This window comes from Grampus griseus (assembly GCF_964374135.1).
Source record: "Grampus griseus genome assembly, chromosome: 20".
Taxonomy (NCBI): Eukaryota; Metazoa; Chordata; class Mammalia; order Artiodactyla; family Delphinidae; genus Grampus; species Grampus griseus.
Window position 1 is genome coordinate 26,704,541 of NC_139014.1, and position 20,761 is coordinate 26,725,301.

A 20,761-nucleotide genomic window follows, 5' to 3' on the forward strand; every position below is an offset into this window, starting at 1 on the left:
TGAGGCTGGCGATTAGATCAGCTATTGTGTTTAAGTACCACAGGCTGCCGCATGCCACAACTGCTCAATTTTGTCTGCTAAAGGCTGCGCCGATTCCTCCCCTGCTTCTCCACATCCCTGACTCAAAAGAGGCTCCAAAGGAGAAGACACTTTGCTCTCTCGCTTCTTCATCTGCCTCCAGCTTGTCCCTTTCCCTCTTACTCTCTCATTTTTTTCCAGGTTGGTCATGGGTTGGGCACCCCGGGATATGAGACTTGAGCCGGGACCAGCCTCTCTCCATTTAGAGGTTATCAGCAGTCCTTGAACTTGAACCCTTATTTGGAAAAGAAACGGCAAGGGGTGGGGAGCAGTAGTAATGATGGAGGACACATAACTTCGGAAAGACCCTCCTTGGTCCTCCGTGCAGGGGTGGGGAAGGTTTCAGGGGAGTCAGGGGAGGCAGCCCAGCCCTCTGGAGAGCCAGAAGGCCCCATCGCCTTCTGGTGGGGAAGTGGGGGCACCTCCTACCCCTCCCTTCAACGTCTGACCACTTACTGTGAGTCTGCTCTGGGTGGGTGCTGACCACAGGGTGAGTGAGAGCTGCCTGCTTATCCTCGGGAAGTTGGCCCCGTAGTTCAGACAAGCAAACCATTAGTGTGGTGAGATGTATGCTGGGGCAGTGGAAAGGGAGCAGGAAACCTGTCCCCACTGGCGTGGGTGGGGATGGGACCAGGGTGGTCGGGGGCTGCCTAGAAGAGGGGACGTCCTTGTTGATCTTGGACAGATGAGTGGCAGGAGAAAGGGGGCCACTGCATTCCACTTGTGAAGACCAAGGACCTCAGAGCTGCTGGGGTAGAATCTTCAGGCAATGCCCTGGCCTGGGCGCCTCCAGTGTGAGTGGCTATTGCATTGACTCAGAGGCTCCATGTTCTCATCTGTGAAGTGGACAGGGCGCTGGGGCCTGCCTCAGAGGCTTACCAAGAGGGGGAAATGGGATAATCCGTGTCAAGTGTTTACACCGTCTTGCAATACGTGATCATTGTTCTTGTCTTTATTGTTTTCACCTTTTGTGATTTGAAGACTTGCCTCCAGTCTGGGTATTCCTCAGTCAGGTAGATTGAACGAGGGTAGATACAAACACCCCCTGCTTCTCACACACCCTACCTAGAACCAGGATCTGGGTAGAGTGGGGAAACTGTATGGAGGCAGCTTGGGCAGGACGAGGTCTCAAGGTCAGAGTGTGACTCTGAAGGACACCAGAATGCCTTCTCTCCCCCAACCCAGGATCTGGGCATAGGCAGCAAGGAAGGCCTGCTCTTTGGTGAGGCTTGGACAGACTAGCTACGAGGATGCAAGGCGACTTAGGCTCTCACTACTGATCACTTAGACTATTGCAATGGCTGCTTCCCTGGTCTCAGGCCTCTCTCACCTGTTAGCCACACCTTCATCAGAGCTACCATCCCATCTCAAAATCTGATCATGACACTTTGTCTGTTTAAATCTCTCCAGGGTCTCCCATTATCTTCAGGATAAAGCTAATACTCCTTATCCTGGCATTCAAGGTCCTCCCAGCTTAGGTTCCAACCGGTCATCTAAGTCTCCCCTGAAGCCCCCATATCATGCTCCCTATTTTGCCGTCACTTGCTTTGTGTCATGTGAACCATACATCGTATGATCTCACTACCAGGCTCAAGCTGGTCTCTCTGCCTGGAATGCCCCCTTCATCTCCATTTTGGTAAGAATTTCCCCCTTTTTCTCCATCTCCTCCCACAGCACATTGTACTTCCATCCTAGCACGCAGAGCCCTTGATCAGAATGATTCTGCCTGCCCCTGTCTCCTACCTGGACTGAGAAATCCTGGGGGCCAGGAACCATGCTGTACCAGAACCCTCCCACCAGTTAACCGTACATTGGATGGGATAGCTGGAAGGTGCTTGAAGCTCAGAGAACACTGAGGAATTAGCGAGGGATGGTGGGATGGGAGTGTGGGTGTTGCACTCCGACAAACAAAAGATCATGGAAGGCAAAGGATGTTAGTCTTCCGATCGATCAAAATGGGAGGTTATTAAAGTCGTGGTAGCTGCCATTGGTGACTCACAAATGGCTGTTTAATTTTTTAAACACTGAAAATGTGACAAACTCATTGTAGAAAATTCAACCATATGAAAAAGTATTAAGAAGAGGGAGTACTATTCTTGTAAAATCCCTTTATATTGATTAGGACCATTTCTTCTACAAGAGATAGAAAACCAGCTCAAACTGGATTAAGCATAAGGGGATTATTGGCTCCTGAGACTGAGAAGCCAGGGGTGGGTCTGGCTTCACATGATGCCCTCTGGACCTGGTCTCTCTCCCTTTCATATTCATATTCATATTCCCTTTCTCTGTGTCTCTGTCTCTCTCTCTTTCTGGCTCTCACACATCCCTTGGCTCTCGTCCAAGGTGGCTTCCTGCACAGGCTTCCTTTTTTTTTTTTTGCGGTACGCGGGCCTCTCACTGCTGGGGCCCCTCCCGTTGCGGAGCACAGGCTCCGGACGCGCAGGCTCAGCGGCCATGACTCACGGGCCCAGCCGCTCCGCGGCATGTGGGATCTTCCCGGACCGGGGCACGAACCCGTGTCCCCTGCATCGGTAGGCGGACTCTCAACCACTGCACCACCAGGGAAGCCCCAGGCTTCCTTTTTGTGGTTCCAAGGTGGCTCTGGCTATTCCAAATCTCACATCTCTCAACTTTGAGTCCAGCAGGAAAGAAAGTCTGTCTGTGGCCGACTGCCCTTTCCACAAGAGCCCACACTATCTCCCCTCTCACCTGCTCTTCTGCAATGTGACCTTGCACTTCCCATCAACTAGAGGTGGAATCTAGTTCCCCTCCCCTTGGATATGAGCTGGCTTTAGTAACCAATAGAATGTGACGGAAGTGATGCCGGCGTGATTTCCGAGGCTGAGACCGAAGCAGCTTTGCAGCTTTTACCTTCATCTCTTGAAGTATTCTCCAAATTCTCCCCTCCCCTTATAACCCAGCTGCCATGCCATCAGAAGCCCAAGCCACGTGCAGCCCATGAGTAGGTTGCTCCCGTCAACAGCTCCAGCTAAGCCCAGCCTTCAAGTCATCCTAGGTGTCAGACGTGTGAGTGAAGAGCTCTCCAGGTGATTCCAGCCTCCAGCCATTCTGGTCATCTACAACTTCCCAGCTGAGGCCCCGGGCTTCACGGATCAGAGATAAGCCACTTCAGTTGCACACTCTCCAAATTCCTAAATGGTTGTTGTTTTACACCAATAATTGTCGGCGAGCTTTGTTATGTAACACAGTCTTTCTCAGGAGCTCCAGAACAATCCAGATTGGTTCGGGTCCCCATGATCAATCCCCTTGGGCCTATACAAGGGGCACAGCCGGTCATTCTGACCCTGGGGTGAGTTAAGTTCCACCAGAATGAGAAGGCAGGGCAATGGCAAGCCCAGAGGGCCATGTGGCACTGGTTACCCGAAGAAGGCACAACCCACAGAACCCACTATTCCTACCACCCAGAACCAGGTGACCATCCTTCCAGACAACCTCCTGGGCCTATCTACACACCTAGGTATAAAATTCAACATAGATGAAGCATACTCTATGTATTTTGTAACTTTTTAAAATTTAAAGGATCACGGGGCTCTTCTGATGTCAGTGGACACAGATGTTCATCGTATTTTTAGCTGAAGTCTAGTTGGTTTACAGTGTTGTTCGAATCTCTGCTGTACAGCAAAGTGATTCAGTTTTACTCATATACACATCCTTTCTTAAATATTCTTTTCCATATGGTTTATCCCAGGCGATTGGATATAGTTCCCTGTGCTATACAGTAGGACCTTGTTGTTTATCCATTCTAAATGTAATAGTTTGCATCTACTAACCCCAAGCCCCCAGTCCTTTCTCTCTCCCTCCCTCTCTCCCTCTCTCCCTCCCCCATGGCAACCACAAGTCTGATCTCTATGTCTGTGAGTCTGTTTCTGTTTCGCAGCTAGGTTCGTCTGTGCCATAGTTTAGATTCCACATATAAGTGATACCATATGGTATTTGTCTTTCTCTTTCTGACTTATTTCGGATGTGCATCATTTTTAATGGCTGCATAATATTCTACTATATGAATGAACTATAATTGATTTAACCAGTTGTCTATTGATAGATCATTATGTCACATCCTTTTTTGGGGGGCGTCATTATAAATAGTGCTGAGATAAACATCCCTGCACATACATCCTTGGGCACATTTTCCTATGTTTCCTTAGGATAAATTCCAAGAAGTCGAATTGCAGATTCTAAGGTTTCAGGCTTGCCAAGGTTTCTAAATTGCCCTCCAGAAATGTACCTCTTTACATTCCTGTTGTCCCATCACCAGGGCACGAAAGTGGCCATTTCTCTACACCCTCATTGGAATATCTGCCCATTGGAAAAGCGAAAAAAATGATTCCTCATCGCTGCTTTAATTTGAATTTCTTTGATTACCAGTGAGGTCAGGCACCTTCTCACATGAATATTGATGATTCCTACTCCTTCTTTTATAATATTCCTCGTTCAAGTCCTTTGACCAATTTTTTTATTGCAGTGTTCATATATATAATTATTGATTTATAAAACCTTTTTGTAGATTACAGCATTAACCCCTTGTTGGTCCTATCTCTGCAAACATTTGTTGCTTGTCCTTTAAGTTTGTATAGGGTGGCTGCTCTTAAACTAGATAAGCCAAGCCCCCAAACAAGGCCAAGTAAGCCCTTCAAACACAGTTGGCACCTGTTAAGAGAGCTCACTTGAACCACTTTTGTCAGAGGGGATCAGCTGCTTAAAGAAGAATCCAGGGCTGGGGAACTGGAAGGACCAGCAGAATTGACCATCCTAGAAAGAGGCTCAACGGCATTCACTAGAAGGCGGGCAGGAGATGTCCCGGGAATCCCAATGCTGAAGTAGCAGATGAAGGTCAGACTAGGGAGGAGTGAGGAAACCAGGAGGCCACTGACTCTGCCCTCCTCCGTGGCAGCCCCATATAAATGCTGCTTCTGCAGGAGGCTGTATCCCAGGGCAGGATACCTATCTCTGGTTGGTTCCTGCTCCAGGGGCCAGGTAGGACCATGCGCCGCCTTGGGGGCAGTGTCAAAGGTAGGAGGCCCTTGGAGTCCACCAAGTTTGGAGAGGCATTTATAAGCAACCAGAGAAGTATGGTGACTTAGCCCAGGGAGGTCTCTGAGGGAGTCCTGCTGAAGAAACAGGACGAAGTGTTCAGTCTGAAGGGCAAGCAAAAGTCTGTAGTGGACTCTGCCCAAACCCTCGTTGCTGCTATGAGTGTTAGCTGCTAATGGCTCTGAGCTGCCCCCACCTCTGGAGGATCACCCTTGGTGAATGGGAGCTGCCTCCCAAGAGGACATGCATACTGGGTAGCCCTTAACAACTGAGTGATTGGCATGGGGGAAGGAAGGGAGCGCAAGAGGCTGGCTTCCCTGCCTCGAGAAGGGACAACCTCGGGAGCAGTTGATGCTCCAGAGCTCCCTGGGGGGGTCAGGCTGAAGCTGAGACTGCATCCTTGCTTAGCTCTTTCCCTTGCCTAATTCTGCTTCTCTCACGCCCTTTCTCCTGAGACCACACCCCCAAGAAATCTTGTGTACCCAAATCCTTGTCTCAGGCTCTGCTTCTAGGGACCCTGACCTAAGACAGAGCCTGAGCTGCAAGTTCAGGAGTGAAATGGGATGAGACGAAAGGAGAAGGGCAGAGAGGAGAATTCAGAACCAAGGCTGGGCTGTCTGAATGGGCACTGGAGTTCTCTTTGCCCGGGGAGATGGTGTGGGGGACACTGTTGTTGACTGCCCAGCAGTTGCTGCCCCTTCTCAGGACCAAATCCCTAATTCCCTTTGGGACACTACTCCTTCCCCATCCCCAGGGGGTTTGAGTGGATTGTACCACCCATAACTCCAGGGATGGGCTCTGGATTAATTCAATCTTTGTGTCCCCCACCCTCACCTCCAGCCACAGTGATTGATTCCAGGGTGTGCATATAAACCAATCAGAGCCAATGAAAGCTGGGGCTTCTGGGAAAGGAAAGTGCCTTCCTTTCCATTGTAGTGAGTTGGTATCTATCCTAGTGCAGCACAGCTATTTTTGCCACCTTATGGAGCTGAAGAATGGAGACAACCATGGGCAACCAAATTGAGAGATGACTTCTGGTGATGTCATTTGGGCACTGAATCAAACTATACCTGAAGCCAGACCTGTACCTGAACTACTCCATTATGAAAACAAAGAATTCCCTTCACTTTCTGATGCCTATTTGAGGAGGGTTTTCTCTCACTTGCAACCAAGAGTCTTCACAGACATGCACGCTGTGTGTTGCAAGGTTAGCACACCCAGCAAGCCCTCACAGTTAAAGCCAAAAGAGTACCCCCTAATCTACTTTCCTTCACTTCCATTCTAGGCAGCCTGCTCCCTCCTGGGGTCTGCCATGTTTACCAGGGGATTTTGGCCACAGTGAGGCCAGTCCAGGGCAAGCCCACCTCTGTTGTTATCACTCAGCTTCAGTGGCCAGTTCCTTCCACTGTGGTCTTCAGACTCTCTCTGCCTCCCCCCAGGGAATTCATCATCTTTCTTTCCCCATCTCTGGGATAGAGCAAAGGTAGTGCATTCTAGGCAAGGAGAAGCAAGGCCCTTTCAAAGCAAAGGCCACATTACTTAGGTGGTGAGGTTGGAGTGTTTCCTCCCAGGGCCGGGACCCGGGAGGCAAGGAGTATGGGGGAAAGACTGTGGACTTTGGAGCTAGGTAAACTTGAGCTCCAGCCCAGGCATTTCCCAGTGGTGCAGCCTGTTATATGCTCTCCAAGCTTCAAGTTCTCCCTCTGTAAAGTGTGAATAAGCACGTCATCCTTACAGGGGCCCTAGGGAATGGAGCAGATAAAGCCACTGACTGGGGTCCAGGATGAGCTTCCTTAAGGTGCACTGAGGTTGATGGGGGGATCCCTTGACCTGACTGAGGCAAGGATAAGGTTGGCTCCTGCTGGGATGCCAGAAATTTGGCCAAGGGGCAGGCAGACTGGGGCCTTGTGCACCTCCTTCCCCAGCCAGCCCAGGGCCTGGGGTTCATGTATCCACAGGGGGGACTTAAAAGCCCCCCCAAAGGGACAGGAAAGTGGTCTAGGCAGGACCAGGCTGAGTCCTCTCCCCACTCCACACCTAGAGGGAAAGGCCAAAGTGACCAGGGCCTCGGACAGAAGGTGGACAGGACAGGCTCCCCAGGCAATTTCTGCTGCCTGGGGTGGGGTGGGGGGACTTCTAGGCAGGTCTACTTCTCAAATGCATTAGACAAGGCCGTCAGAGGAAGGTCCTAGGGGAGCTCCAGTGGGGGGGGGGACTAGTGTTTACTGAGCACCTACTAAGCCCCATCTTAACTAATGCTCATAGCAATCTGGGGAATAGGGATTATTTTCCCCATTTTGCATATGGGGAAACTGAGTCCCCCAGCTGAGGGGGTGCCAGAGCCAGGATTCCAGCACAGGTGGGTTAGCTTCCAAAAAGCCCCTGCTTTCTATCACTCAGCCGGGGCCTGGGTAACAGGTACAATGGTGCCCTTGTGATGGCCCCTGGAATAGGCACCTTGCCTGTACTCTGCTGCCTCTAGGGATCCAGGCCTGATGTGACATCTGCAATTGGCCTGGAGTCAACAGGCTGAGCCCAAGAGGCAGTCCTGGCTCAGCTGCTGAAGGAGAAAAGAAGAGAGAGATTCAGGAAAGTTCCCCAGTCCCTGAGACCACACCTTGACCTCAGTACCAGCTCCACTGCTCGCTGGAGGGATAGGCCTTGGAGAGGGACTGCGAAGGGTGCTGAGCCTTGTGGAGCGGCAAAGGGGGTGCCTCCTTAAAGGGACCACTTCACAGGGATCTCTCTCTGGATTCCTGAGTCAGTAGAAAGACAGGCTAGAGCACGGAGTTACACAGATCTGGGTTCAAGTTCAGCTCCACCATTTCCTACCTGTGTGTCCACAAGTCCATCACTTAATCTCTGAACCTCAGATCCTTCATATGAAAAATGGGAGCACTGCCTACCTCCCAGCATCCTTTGCCAGGACTAAATGAATTAAAGCCTGTGGAAATCTTAGCACCCTGACTGGCACCTAGTGGGTGCTCAATAAATTGTAATTCTTACTTTCCATTTGAAATTCTCATTTGAAAATAAAATCTCGGGACTTCCCTGGTGGCACAGTGGTTAGAATCTGCCTGCCAATGCAGGGGACACGGGGTCAAGCCCTGGTCCGGGAAGATCCCACATGCTATGGAGCAAATAAGCCCGCAAGCCACAACGACTGAGCCCGCATGCCACACTACTGAAGCTCACGTGCCTAGAGCCCATGCTCCGCACCAGGAGGAGCCACCGTAATGAGAAGCCTGCACCGCATGCACTGCAATGAAGAGTAGCCCCTGCTCGCCACAACTAGAGAAAGCCCGCACGCAGCAATGAAGACCCAATGCAGCCAAAAATAAATAAATCATTTTTTTTTAAAAAAGAAAATCTTGTCAAGCCCATTGATAGGACTAAATTATTAATAATACCTAACATCTATTGAATACTAACTATGTACCAGGTATTGTCCTGAATGTTTTACATCTGTTACCTCATGTAATCCTCAAAGAACCCCATGAAGCAGATACTATTACCCCCATTTGACAGTAGGGAAACTGAGGCACAGGTGTGAAGCAGCTTGCTTAAGTCATACAGCTAATGAGTGGCAGAGGCAGGATTTGAATCCAGGCACAGCTTGCCTCTGGAGCCTTCACTCCCCTCTCCTGCCCCCTGCCCACCCCTCTATAGGCTACTAAGCCCCTACCATGAGTAACTGCTGTGCTGGGGCCAGAGGGGACTAAATGAGCTATATCTTGAGGAGCTCACGGTCCAGGTCAGGAGATGAAAATGCACAGAAACACAAGTAAAAAGTGGGAAATGTCGCAAGAGAAAAACTGAGTTGCCAGTTGAAAAGAGCGAAAGGTCAATGTCAGTGCCTGAGGGGGAGGTCATTCCAGGTAAAGGGAAGAGCAAGGACAAAGGTGGGGGGAACTACTGTGAGGGCACAGGGTGCCTAAAGGGAGTTCTGTACCCAAGTTTAGAAGGGTAAGTTGGGGCCAAATGCTGAGAGCCTCATTGGGAGTTGGGCTCTGCACTTGGGGGAGAGGGGCTTGAAGGATTCTCTGGAGAGAAGTGACATGAGCAGGTTTGACCTGTATAAACCCAGCTCTGCCAGCAGCAAGGAGGAAGCTTGGGACTGGATGGAGCTGGGGACCGGGGATCAGTTAGGAGATAGTTGTAATGGCCAGGATGAATGCTGATGAGGGTTAGAACCAAGGTGGGGATAGTGGGATGAGATACCCCATGTCCCATCTCCCTGGGGGTGGGAGGAGTGGACGGCAGCTGGTGCCCCCTAACTCAGTCACCCTCATTCCCTGGACGATCAGCCTGGCTTTGGCCACCTGTTCCCACCACCCAGTGATGTGGGCTGCAGGGATCATTAACCCAAGCCATGAACTCATTCTTCCTCCCAACACATCTGGCCAGATAGAGGCCCCTCCTCCACCTCCACTCCAGGAAAGGAAGAAACAGCCCCAGCCCAACTGAGCATTGCCCTCCCTGCAAGAATGCCAGAGACACACACCTGCCACTGTCACGACACCATCCTGACCACTCGTACCACGCACAGGTACCTGAATCACATGGCATCATGGAAAGAGCACTGGACTGGGAGTCAAGAGCCCTGGGTGCAGGTCCAACTCTGCTGCTCATGAGCTCTGTGGCTCTCAGCAACCCACTTATGCTCTCTGAGCCTCGACTTTCTCATCTTTGAAATGGGGATAAAATGCCTGCCTGCCTGCCTTCCAGGATTGCTTTGTGAGAGGAGAGTGTCTATGAACATCTGTAAACTTTTGAAACACTGCTTAAATGTTGAATTTCATGTACATTTTCATTCAGCCCCGCAGTCTCTGTTGAGCTCTGACTCTCCACCAGATGCCAGGGAGTGAACACACCTTTGCACTTCCATATTCATAACCTTATTCCAGCCTTCACTCACCCTGTGGTGGGGAAGAACTTAGCTTGAAACACAACTGATGTTCCCATCCTGTGTAGGACAAATGAAAAGGGCTTAAAGTAAAGGAGGAAAGATCTTATTAGGACTAACTCCCCAATACAGGAGGTTGGCTCTTTCCTGGAAATCTTTCAGAAGAAGAGAATCAATTAAGTACTTCGCCCAGAATAGACACCAAATAAATTGCTGAGTGGAACAGACTCAGTCATATTTGCCAGGAGACAGGAGAATGGGTCAGATAGGTTCTTAAGGCTCCCCCTTCATCTGACTTTCTAGGAACCATATATAAATACACATTTGCATGTACGGTACACAGGTGAGAGTCTAGGGCTGACACTCAGTAGATGTGACGCAAACCAGCTGTGTGACTTTGGAAAGATCCCTGCCCTCTCTGAGCCTCTATTTCCTCCTCTGAATGAGAAATGTAATGAACCCCTCAGTGTCCACACTTAACATTCCACAAGTGATTGTTCAATAAATGAATGAATGAGTGAATGAATGAATGGCACTCCGTAAGGTGTACAGTTCATGTTAGCTCCTATTTCCTCTTCGGGCCTGATTATGCCCATCTGTCAAATGTGGTCATTGGGCTGCCTGTCTCCAGTTCCCTGTCAGTCCTGGCTTCTGTGATCTGCCTCTGTGCCCAAGGCCCAGGCTGGGAGGAGGGCAGCTGGGGGATTTGGGGTCTGCATCTTCACACCCAGCAGCTCAGGCTGCCCTCTCGTTTCAGGGCATGGGCAGCAGGTATGTGCTGCTGTTCCCACGGGGCCGCCCGGTTTAGCCTGAGGCTCCTTTCGCTGGGAGAGTAGCCTGAGCTGCAGCCCTGTGCTGACCTGCTCTTAACCCCCAGGAAAGTTACACAAACTCCTCCACGCTCCGCTGAGAGCTGGGTCATGCAAGGTGGGGGCAGGAACAATACCTCCCCTTGTGTCCTCGGCCTATTCCACATCAGCACACATCGGGGAGGGACACAGGAGGCAAGTGGGAGGGGGCAGCCCAGCTCTGGTTTCAACCATGCCTGGAAATTGGATCTTCCTCCCTGGCCAGAGCTCCCTGGGGCATGAAGGGGTGCTGGAACCCAGGTCTCAGCAGGAGCTTACTTTCTCCTCCCCATGTCTCCCACCAAGATCAGCCCTGTCCCTCTGTTGCATAGCAGATCTACAGGACCCCCTATCACTGCATCTCCCCTCAGCAAATGGACCTCAGTTCTGTGTTGTACCTACATGGAGATGGTGGGGAAGAAAGGGTATACTCTGGGAATCAGGAAATCTGGGTATGGTTCTGCTATTACCAAGTAAGACACCAAGGTTTGGAAGGGCTGTGAAGGAAAGATATGGTGCCAAACCACCTGATTCAAATCTCAGCCTGCCATTTTCCAGCTGGTCGCCTCAGACCAGGTACCTACCACTCTGACACTCTGTTTCCTCATCTGCTCTAAGGGCACCTTCCTTTCTGAGTCATTATGAAGGATAAATAAGTTCTTATGCACAATGCACTTAGAGCAGGGATCAAGAAATTCCAGCTCTATGGCTTGCTCTCATATGGGCTTAGTGGGAAGTAGAGGCATGTGTAGTCCTCCCTTAACTTTCCAGGGAAGAGCAAATTGTCTATAACAGAATAGAACTACTTAAAGTACATGAAACTAGCTGTCAAGATTGTGAAACATAATCACAGTTTTGATTGCTCTGTGACAGTGTAAAAATTGCAAATTTTTCGTCAGGCAAGAACAGAACCACAAAGACTGAGTACAGTCAACTCCATCACCCCTCCTATTTGTGTTCTGCATGCCCATCTGAATTAGTTTATTCATGTTGACACGTGCACAGCTTTGCATCACTTGAAACATACATTTCTTATTCTTCTTCAGTCATTTTATATTTAGGCTATTGTTGGTCGTGGTTGGTTTCTTTCCAGGTAACTGCAGTTGTTTGAAAAAAAATGTCAAAACAAAAGTCTCTCTGCTTCTCCCTGACAATCTGTCACAGCTGTGCCTCGCTGTAGCTTCTCTTCCTAAGCCCTTCTATTTCAGTGACCTCATTTCTGCCCCATGATCTCCCTCTTCTCTTCCTTGGTTCAGAATTCCTAGAAGAGAATGAACCGGAATCATCGATATCCCAGAATGGAAGAAATAATCGAGACTTGTACGAGTATGAGGCATTTCAGGACCACGGACAGCAACACGCGTGCCCTCGCCCGCTTGGTCCCGCTTCCCACCAACTCTCAAATATTTTGGTTTAGCTAAGGCTATACCTCCCAGATAGTCAAAAGGGAGACTCTGTAAAAGGGGGAAGCCGTGGTAGCTGAGAGGGCTGCAGGTGGAGAAGACCATCTCTAAGACCTCTTACACCTCTGTGACCCTAGGATTCTTTCTTTGGCTTCATGGTTGACTTCCCTTCTCCTACTCTCTCCCCCTCCCTTCCCTCTTCCTCTCTCTATCCCTTTCTCCCTTTCTTTCTTCCTTCCTTTCTTTCTTTCTTTCTTTCTTTCTTTCTTTCTTTCTTTCTTTCTTTCTTTCTTTCTTTCTTTCTTTCTTTCTTTCTTTTTCTTTTTTTCTTCCTTCCTTCCTTCTTTCCTTCCTTCCTTCCTTCCTTTCTTTCTTTCTCTCTTTCTTTCTTTCTTCTTTCCCTTCCTTCTTTTCCTTCCTTCCTTCCTTCCTCCCTCCCTCCCTCCCTCCCTCCCTCTCTCCCTCTCCCCCCCCTTCTTTCTTTTTTGGCCACACCAAGGCTTGCAGTGTCTCAGTTCACGACCAGGGATTGAACCCGGACCGTGGCAGTGAAAGCCCAGAATCCTAACCATTAGGCAACAAGAGAACTACCTCCTTTTTTTCTCTTTCCTTTTTTTAAATAGGAATCTTCCATTCATTTTAACGGACTTATAGCCATCACCCTGGGAGAGGGGCCAAAGGACTGAGCTCCCCAGGACAGAGCAGTGAGCTGGCCCTCAGAAACCCTCAGAACTCAGCACTGAGGAGCCACCTGATGTCCTCTTTGCCCTCAGTCACCCAGAGACATCGTGTTGGTCCTGGCAAAAGGCTGAGCTGCTGTAACAAAGCGTCCACCGCTCTCATGTAACAGGGTAGGTAGGAGGGCTGCGCTGCTCCACACAGACAAGAACCTGCTGCTTCCTCAAGTTTCTCTCCAACAGCCCTTGGTGCTGCCCTTGTCTGCATGGCCATGCTGGGTCACAGGCATGTCCATGTAATGTCTCCAGGAAGGAGAGACATGGAGAGAGCGCATGAGTAGTGTTTTAAGGGCCAGGCCTAGAAGTAGCAACACATCGCTTCAGCTCCCATTCCATTAGTGGGGAAGTTGTCACTTGATCACACCAAGCTACAAGGGGGTGGGGGAATTTGGTCCCTAGCTGGTCAGCCATGTGCCAAGCCACACCTTCACTGCTTTGGAAGAAGAGGAGAATGGATTTTGGTTCAATAACATTATCCTCTATTTAATGGAGAAAGTAGAGATGTGGAAATGGAAAGTTTTGCTCAGAGAAAGGGAAAAGAATTTATTGAGTTAGACGCCATGCTAAGTGCTTTCCTGTACACTTAAAAGGCTCTGGGATCTCATCTCCCCAAATGTCTGATTCAGTTAGCTCCCCAATCTTTTCTTGTACCGTTTTCCTCACCTGAAATGCACTGTATCTTGGATAAGAATTTTAGAGCCAGAAGGAACCTCGAAGTTCATTTAGGTCAATACCTCATTTTATAAGTAAGGAAACTGAGGCCCAGAGATGGAAAGTCATTTGCCCAAGGTTACACAGCAAGTTATCCACAAAACTGCATAGTTCATATCTAAGGCTCAGGACTCCAAGTCCACTTCCAGCACTAAGAAACACCCCCCACTGCCTGCCTCCTCAGATAAAACTGTACCAACCCCTCCCCACCTCCTCCTATGGAGGAATTCACAGTAGAATCAAAAGAAATGCTCATTTCTTCCCACATCCCTGGGCACCAGGCCTGGGGCTGAGCACTTTACATGTAGTATCTCATTTCATCATTGAAACTCCCTGGTAAGTGAGTATTATGCCCCCCAATTTTTATATGAAGAAACTGAGGCTCTGAGAAATTAATGGCTTTGATCCTGGGGTCCCCGAGGTGGAGAGAGAAGACCAATGGGGGAAGTTACAGGGAGATTTTAGCTCGATACAATAAAGAGCCTCCTACTACAGCTGCCTCTGGAGAGATGGGTTGTCTTGGAAGGGAGGGATTTCCTGTTCACTGGAAGTGTGCACACACAGGGTGAAAGATCAAAGGACTTCAGAGGCAGGGGCCAAGAGATAGACTGTATCAGTGATTCCCAAAGATTATTTAGGAGATACCTTAGCCAGCATCAAATAACATCTGGTACACAGAGAAAAAGGTTACTCCTTCAACTATTTTTCAAACTTTCTGACTTTGACCAGAAGAAGGTCTTGGTTTGGTGCTAGTACAGCTTGCACTTCTCTACCACGTGTTTGTTCCCTTTTTAACAGGAGAGATTAAGCCTCAGGTTCAGAGCTCTGGAGCAGGTGACAGGACTCGCTAGAATGGAATAACATGGGATTTTCTCTTTTATTTTTTTATGGTTACCTTCTTTCATGGCAAACGATTCTGCTTTCCCCATTATTGCTGTGATATGAAGTTTCATTTTTTAATGAATGTATTTTAAGAAAATGAAAAGACAAGCCACAAACTGGGAGAAAATATTTGCAAAACACATATTTGATAAAAGACTTGTAACCAAGATATACACAGATGTCTAAAACTCAGCAGTAAGAAAATAAACAACTCCAAAAGTGGGCCAAAGAGGTGAACGGTCGTCTCACCAGAGAAGATATACAGATGGCAAATAAGCATGTGAAAGATGTTCCACATCATATGTTATTAGGGGATTGCAAGTTAAAATAACAATGAAATGCCATTAACTACCTATTAGAAAGGCTGACATCCAAGATACCAATAACACTAAATGTGGAGCAACAGGAAGTTTCATTCATTGCTGGTGAGAATGAAAAATGGTATAGTCACTTTGGAATACAGTTGGAAGTTTCTCACAAAACTAAACATATTCTTACCATACGACCTAGCAATCACACTCCTTGGTGTTAACCCAAATGAGCTGGAAACTTAGGTCCACACAAAAAACTGTGCATGAATGTTTATAGCATCTTTACTGATAAAATTGCCCAAACTTGGAAGCAGATGCTTTTCAAAAGGTGACTGGGTAAACAAACTGTGGTACGTCCATACAATAGAATATTATTCAGTATTAAAAAGAAATGAACTATCAAGCCATGGAGCAAACTTAAATGCATATTACTAAGTGAAAGAAGCCAATCTAAAGGGCTACATACTGCATGATTCCAACTCTATGACATTTTTTTTAAAGAGTTTTTTGATGTGGACCATTTTTTAAAGTCTTTATTGAATTTGTTACAATGTTGCTTCTGTTTTTTTATGTTTTGGTTTTTTGGCTGCGAGGCATGTGGGATCTTAGCTCCCCGACCAGGGATCAAATCCTCACCCCTTACATTGGAAGGCAACGTCTTAACCACTGGACTGCCAGGGAAGTCCCTCTATGAAATTTTGGAAAAGGCAAAACTACAGAGACAGTAAAAAGATCCATGGTTGAGGGGAGGGAGGGATAAATAGGTAGAGCACAGAGAATTTTCAAGGCTGTGAAACTATTCTGTGTGATACTTAAAAGGCAAACACATGAAATTATGCATTTGTCAGAACCCATAGAACTGTACAACACAAAGAGTGAACCCTAATATAAACTGTGGACTTCTGTTAATAATAGCCTATCAGTATTTGTTTATTAATTGTAACATGTACCACAGCAACGCAAGATGTTAATAACAGGGGAAACTGTGGGCAGAGGGAGTGGGGTTATATGGGAAATCTCTGTACTTTCTGCTCAATTTTTCTGAAAACTTAAAAGTTCTCTCAAATATAAAGTCTGTTAATTTAAAAATCAGTGAATGTATTTAAGAGGTTTGTCCATTAGGCAATTCTACTTCTAGAAACAGAGAAGTGTATACCCCAGTCTGTCCAAGACTCTTCAGAGCAGGACTGTTGGTAATATCTGAATGTCCACCAATAGAAGAGTGGATAAAGTAATCGTGGGATATTCATACAATGGAATACTATACAGCAATGAAAAAGAGTGAACTACTGTTACACGCAATGTGAACGAATCTCACAGACATAATGTTGAGCGCAAGAAGCCAAATACCGAAGGGTCTAACCCCTGTGATTCCATTTTTATAAAGTTTTAAAAATCAAAACTGATCCTTGGTGTTAGGAGAGCAGGGGTGTTGAGACTGCAAGGGGGTCTGTGGGAATCTCTGGGGTTCTGGTTATGTTTTCTCATTCTGGGTGCTGGTTACACACGTGTATATGTCCTTCCTTCATGAAAAATTCATCTAGAAATTCCCATATACGTTGTGTACTTTTCTGTATGTACACTGTCAAATTTTATACAAATGTGGGTCCATTAACAATACTGTATATAAACAGAACTAGAGGGTGAAACCCCATGACCCAATATCTTCCCCCACCACCCCAGCCAGAGGTACGCACAACAGAAACGTGTTCATGTATCCACCAAATGACACGTTAAGACTGTGCACAGCAGTATGTTTTTAATAGTCCCAGAAAAAAACTCCAATGTCTACCAACAGGATATTGGATAAGTAAACTCCGGTGTATAAATAGAATAAAATACTATACAGTGTGTGACAAGGGCAACCTATGGCCTCACCCAACATGGCAAATGGAGCTCCCAGAAAAGCTGCTGAGTGAAGCAAGCAGGGCAAAGAAAAGGGCCTGGTAGATGAGCCCACTTACATGAGGTTCAAAAACAGACAAAACCACTCTATGGTTACTTTTGGAGAGTAGAGTACCAGCTGGGAGAGGGCACGAGGGAGGGAGCCTTCTGGGAGCTGGAGATGCTCCACATTGTGATGGGGGGAAACACATGCAGAAATCGATCAAGCTGAGTGCTTAAATATGTGCACTTTCAGCTTCAAGACACCAGGGAACTCGGACGTGGCCAGCGGTGTGAAAGCAGAATGCAGATGAGTGACGTCTGGGAAACAGTGGCCAAGAAGTTCTTTGGGGGTTTCCTGAGAGCAGGACCCTCTAACTGTAGCACTACCCACCCCCTCCACCAAGGGCTCCAAGGCCTAAGGTCAGCGGGTGACCTGCCCCTTATCTGGCCTGGTGATCAGTGGAGACACCGGGTTTAGGGGGTCAGACGCCAGTTGCCCCCACTCTGTCCCCTGGGCCAGCTCTGAGCCCTGAAACCTGAGGCCTCAGGATCACGAGGGCAGATTCCTGCCTGAGCCTTTACAAACAAACGCAAGGGCTGAGGGAGTACACACGCTGTACATCAACCCACACGCGGTGGACCCTCTCCTGGGATCCCCTGGGCCTCCCCCGCCTGCCCCCATCTTGGACCCAAGCACTATTGGGCATCTTCCCATGGGCTCAGCCTCTGTGTCATTTTCACCCACCTGGTCTTCTCTAGCTTTTCTACAGGCTTACTGTACGACGGATCACGTCCCTTCCATCTCTGCAGAATGTGGGGACAGAGAAGATGCCGATAGAAGCACAGACCAGCCCTACCCAATGGTGGGCTTCCGTCTGCAACATCCCATCAATCACCCAGCTTCTGCCTGAACATCTCCTGTAATGGGGAGCTCACTTCTGACCCCAGAAAGTGCTTCCTAGAAATAAGGTGCATCCAGTGGGTGACTCTTTTATAAAAAATTTAAATTATCTATGTAAATATATACAAATATGTACATAAATACACATATGCCTAATATGCAGGGCTACAGCTCTCTCTGGAAGGCTACACAATAAAACAAGCAATAATGGTTGCCTCCGAGGAGGGGACCTGGGAGGTCGGGTGCAGGGGCAGGTGGAAGATTTACTCCCTATTCCCCCCCCGTTTGTCCTTTTGAATTTGGTACTCTGGGCGTGCATTACCTAGTAAAAGTAGGCAGATTACTTTTTTTTTTTTTTTTTTTGCGGTACGCGGGCCTCTCACTGTTGTGCCCTCTCCCGTTGCGGAGCACAGGCTCCGGACGCGCAGGCTCAGCGGCCATGGCTCACGGGCCCAGCCGCTCCGCGGCATGTGGGATCTTCCCGGACCGGGGCACGAACCCGCATCCCCTGCATCGGCAGGCAGACTCTCAATCACTGCGCCACCAGGGAAGCCCAGGTAGATTACTTTTGAAAAAACTGTTCTAGTTCTTATATTCCGTGGCTGGCACAGCTCGGAGTGAGGTCAGGGCCAGCTGTGCTCCACCCAGCTCAGACGCTGGGTGGAAATTTAAGGCTTTGGAAACAAAGGTCTGAGCCCGAATACCCGCTCTGCCAGCACTCGTTGTGAGACTGGCAAATGGCTTAACTTCTCTGAACGAAGCTTTGCCTATAGAATGTTATAATAATGTCTGCCCCCCCCCCCCCCCCCCGGGTTACTGTGAGGATTGAGTAAGTTAATGCCTGGCTTAGCATAGGTGCTTGATAATGTTTGTTATTATTAATCTGCACATGTACCCCTTTCAATTTACAAAGTATTTTCCTATTTAATTCTCATGACAGTGTTGGGTGTGTTCAACCCCATTTTACAGATGAGCAATGGAGGCTCAGTGAGTTGCCCAAGGTTACATTCAGAAAGGTCACCGAGCCAAGAATCAGGCTTTCTGATCCCTACGGTGCTCTTTCCTCCTCGCCAGGCTGCCTCTGGCTCTGGGATCTTTGTTAAGCATCTTAAATTATTCTCTGAGGGCCTTGGACATGACCCTGGTCCTCTTCCCTTCCACTCTCACCTCCACTGCTCAAGAAGTGTCAGTTTCTTAACTGAGTCCTTGTCTTGGAACTCGGGGCATTTTGAGATGTGGGGATGGGAGGGAGATGGGCAGGGCTATCCCCACAGCCCAGCCCGGCCCAGCCTGGGCCCAACTCCACAGAAAGCTGGAGTCCCTGGGACTAGTTTGGGAGAGACCGGGAGGAAAGACCAGCAAACTTGATGGTCCCAGGGCTGCATGAAGATGTCACCACCAGGCCAGCACAGGGAAGGCAGCTGTAACTAAGACCTTGATTGGAGGTCAGTGTGGGCAGAGAAGGCAACTCCCAGGCCTCAGACCCAGCCCAGACACTGGAGGACAGTGATGCGTTCAGACTCCCTCAGGCCATAAGGAATCTGCAAGCAGGCTCACCATCCCACGGGTATGTGTTTGTGGGCTTATCCCACTAAAGCCCATCTCACCCCTGAGCTCCAGTGGGTTCAGCTCACATCCGTCATGCTTAACAGCACCTGGCACAGACAGAGCCTGGCTCAAACTGGCACCCATTAAATATTTGTCGAGTGGACGAGTGGTACCCCGTAGGCCATCCCACCCATCCCCCAGCCTCTGTGCACTGCTGCCTCCATCACTCACCCATTGCGACCCTCCTGGTGCCTGGGAAGTTCTGCCTGAAGTCTACCCTCCAGCCTCCCTGCAGTAGCCTTGCCCCTGCCCCTGTGCGGTAAATGGAGCGTCAGGCTAGAGGCATGCATGATATTTATAAGGAGCCACAGCAGAGTTACTGCAGCCCCCTCAGCTTCCAACGTGGAGGAGAAAATCACCGCTGTAAATTTCCCCAACAGCACCCTGCCCAGCTCCTCCTCCCAGATTCCAGCCCCTTAGCCTGTGATTTACAGACGGAGAGAAGCAGAAGCTGCCTCTGCAGGCTGGAAGTGGGTACCTGCAGCCCTGGCAGAGGGGATGTCCTCACCCCAGGCCTGGAGCAGGGATCCCAGGCATCCACCAACACCTCCCCCTAGGCATGGCTCTTCTGTCTCCCAGCTGGCATTCCACCCCACCCCAGGCTCCTTGGGAAGCCAGGAAGCATCAGCTCCCAAAGAGGTTCATTTCACAGCCACTCTCCCTCACCTCTAGTTTTCCATCTGTCCAATGGGACTATTGTGGGGTCAATCTGAAATGGGGAGAGCTGTAGCCAGGGCCCTACTAGAGTTGAGGAGAAAACCACAGCATTCATTATTTTTCGTTTATTCACTTATTCACTCAAAGCCAGGGCCCAGACTGTACAGAAAGGAAGTTTTGGGGTGTCTGGAGGGAATGGGGTAGTGGCTCTCGGGCTCCTTTTCTGCCCTGGGCCTCATCCCACAAGGTGGTGATGGGGAAAGAGCACAGGATGGCGACCAGATGTCTGGATTCTAGTCCCTGCCCTGCAAATAGCGCCGATGTTCCCTTGGGTAAGCGACCCTTTCTGGGCATCAGTTCCTCCATCTATGTAATGGGGGCCTGGGACAGGTGGGGTGGGGAGCCTGAGGAGCACCCTCACTGCCTCCCACCCTGGAGTCTATATCCTGGGATAGCACTCCCTGAGCTGGCTTCCCCAGAGACCCCCATGCCCACAAGCCGTGTTATGCTGCGCCCCCAACTCCCTGATTCTGGAGGAGGGCTGAGGGTGGCCAGCTTCTGCTTAGGTGTTCCCCTCACCCCTGGGACTGCCACCGAGGCCAAGGGCCCTGTCTCACCTCAGCCTGAGGGCACAGGCTCTTGGAGGCCCATTACTCTCAAAGTCACCCAGACACTGAAGCCACCTTCTGGGGCTTCTTATGGCAGCCCCTCCCCCCAACCCAGGCAGGGCTGCCCGGACCAGGCTGCGTTTCCTGCAGCTCTAGCAGGACCCCGGGAGCC